Raw genomic sequence first — 3,470 nt, forward strand, 5'->3', positions numbered from 1 at the left:
AGGTTGTAGGTATCTCTAAAGACCCACAGATACTCACTCTCATGTGTTTAACTGATTATATTCTTTCTTCCTTAGAGACAGTACAGCTGCTAACTTCATAGACAGGATATTCTGTGCAAATTGCCAGAATCAATGTTCTCTTGATCACCTCTTTCCTGAAATCCTTCAAGACTCACTTGTTAATAAGGTCATAGATAATTTAGACATTGACTTACTGGTATTCTTGTATCTAAATCCAACCTAAATTGAAGAAAAGAACTGGAAAAGAACGAAAAACTGGAGACTGTGCACTAAAGTGTCCACTGATATCAGCAGAATTGTGGAGGCTGAACCCTTGAAAGTTCAGATAGACCCATTCAAACCTCTACCACAGCACTCTTACTCAACACTCTACGAAAGAGAGGCCAAATCAATAAATGAAAACCTAATAAAGATACATTCTATCTGTACCAGTTATTGTAATATTTTTATCATCCAAGTTAAGAAACAGGCAAGGATATAGATTTTTTTCAAGATCATAGGGCCATAAATAAAATATTTATTTCCAACTTCCCTGTGGTACCAAAAACAAATACAGTTTTATATTTGGTGTCACATGAGGCTATATAATTTACAGTCATATACTGGTAGTCTGCTTTTTTTTTTTATTGTCTCTCTAGAGCAAGATATTCCAATACCTCTCTGACTTCTGCTGGCAAGGTCAACAATATACCTGGACATTTATGCCTTAGGATTTACAGAGGTATCTCCTGAGTTTTTACGAGTTGTTTGCCAGGACCTTTACAGCCTTATGAATCTATTTGACCCCATCGCTATTCAACCTGTGAATGGCCTTTGGTCATATGTAAAGATGACTTGAACTCAAGAGGGACATAAATGTTTCCTAAAATAAGTTACAATTTAATCAATCAAAGTGCATTAACTGAGGCATGAACTATTACAGGAGGTAAATTACTTCAGAGAATCCCTAAGTCTCATTAGCTATGGTAGGCTGGGAGTTCCCAGCTTGTCTGAAATAGACATACCTCTTTAGGACTTAGGTAAGTCTTCAGTAACCAAAAAGTTCATGCTTTTTCTTAAACTCATCAGAGAATGAGGTGGTAAGGCAATGAACTGGACAAAACCAGAAAAGATGGTCCCCAGAAGGGAAGGTGACCCCTAAGTTCCGGTATAACTGAGTGGGGTGCAGAAACAATGGTAGCAAAGGTTTAGTAAGGGTGATTGGCATATTTATTGGAATCTGAGAGTTGCCAGCAAGGGAAGGAGATACTCCTAGCAAAGGCAAAGACAGAAGTCTACACACATTTGTAGGTTTTTCTCCATGAACATAGCTTACTAAAATGATTAGACAAGTCCCAAGAAAGTCTGTTTAACATCGCATACCTTGGGGAGAGGAACAACAACCACTGCAGAAAGCCAAGAAATTTTTCTATTGGAATCATTCTCTAAATCTCCTATGAAACAGAGCCTTAACTTGTGGAGGGAGAGGAAAGGCAACAAACACGGTCATAATTAGAGCACTGGTGAAGATCTATTGCAGCCTGAAGAAGGGAACAATGAAAACGTGTCCTCTACTCTACAGAGGGGCAGGGATATATACTGGTGTCAGAGATACAGCAGGAGAGGTGCAGGAGTACTAGAAAGATCACATCCCTGAAATTTAGGATGTAATAACTGTCTGTAGCTTAATCAGATGCAGGAAGAACATTTTCTGCTCCCAAATACAAGACTAACAAGCATCAAATAATAAGTTCACTGCAAAAGACATTCCGTCTCTGAAGCATAGTTCAAAGAGGATGCCTAAATCTGAAGATGGAGCAGCCATTGAGAAAAATCCCTTTGGCAAATCAGATCCCACAATAAACACAACGTATCCCTAAAGGATTTTGATGTCTGGGGTAAACTGAAAATAACCACAGAAACCACAGACTTCAAACTCAACCCAACTCCTGAGATTAACTCAAATCCCATACATAAAGAGACCATCAAGAAAGGTGTGCCTATTTCCAGGTATAAACAGATTTACTGTGGTCTCTAATGTCCTATGCAAAAGACAAGAAAAAACATAAAACCAAGAAACAAAGAAATTATTAAAATTATATCCACATATGACAGATGTTGCAATTACTAATTTAAAATTATTACGATTAAAGTGTTAAAAGTTCTAATGAGAAAGCTGGGAAATATGCTAGATGAAATGGAAAATTCCAGCAGAGAAATTGAAAAATAAAATAAAATAAAATAAAATAAAACAAAATAAAATATAAAATAAAACACCAGGGGAGCCTGGCTGGCTCAATCAATGGTACGTTAAGACTCTTGATCTCAGAGTCTGAGTTTAAGCCCCGTAGCATGCATAAATTACTTAAAAAAAAACATGAAAAAAATAAAAATAAAAATCATCAGAGTTAAATAACACAGTAATGAAAATTTTGACAGGCTTATCAATAGTAGACTTATTTTTCTTAATGTTTATTTTTGAGAGACAGAGAGAGACAGAGCATGAGCAGGGGAGGGGCAGAAAGAGAGGGAGACACAGAATCTGAAGCAGGCTCCAGGCTCTGAGCTGTCAGCACAGAGCCCGATGTGGGGCTCAAACTCATGAACAATGAGATCATGACCTGAGCTGAAATCAGACGCTTAACTGACTGAGCCACTCACGTGGACTACTCAATAGTAGACTTCATATAGCCAAGGAGAGTATTAGGGAACTTGAAGAAAGGTAAAGAGAAAATATCTAAACTTAAACACAAAAAAGGAGTAGAGAGGAAGAGGAAAGAAGTACAAAGCATCCAAGAGTGTGGGACAATGTTAAAATCTCTGCCATACCCCTGAAGAAGAGACAGGAGAAGACAGAATAAAAATGAAGATGTGATAGTTTGTTTTCCAAAAATTAATCACAGAAACCAAATCCAAGATGCTCAGAAAACATCAAAACGGAAAATTACTGAACTCACTCCAAAAGAAAAGTCAACACATATGAATGTGTCATATTATTATATTCAAATTGTTCAAAAAGAAGACAACTCTTGATGGAAATCAGAATAAGAAGAAGATATTTACAGATGAAGAGATAAGAATTATAGAAGACTTCTCTTTAGAAGTCATGCAAACTAAAAGACAAAGCAGTGACACATTTAATGTGCCAAAAGACAAATCTCTCAGCCCATAACTCAATATCCAGTGGAATACCTTTTTCTTAATGAAGAGGAAATAAGGTCTTTTTCAGACAGACAAATAATGAGGAAATTCATTGCCAATTCACTTACTCTCCAAAAATATTAAAGATGGTTCCTTAAACAGAGAGAATATGAGACCAGACAGAAATTTCTATTTACATAAAGTAATGAAGAACACTCAAAAATGTATGTCATTGTTTTCTAAAACTTGATCAATAAAAGCCAATTCTTTTTTTAACGTTTATCATTTTTTTTCCTTTCATAGTTTATTGTCAAGTTGGTTTCCATATA

Source organism: Hyaena hyaena, unplaced genomic scaffold, assembly GCF_003009895.1.
Source record: "Hyaena hyaena isolate Hyena2069 unplaced genomic scaffold, ASM300989v1 scaffold_1490, whole genome shotgun sequence".
Lineage (NCBI taxonomy): Eukaryota > Metazoa > Chordata > Mammalia > Carnivora > Hyaenidae > Hyaena > Hyaena hyaena.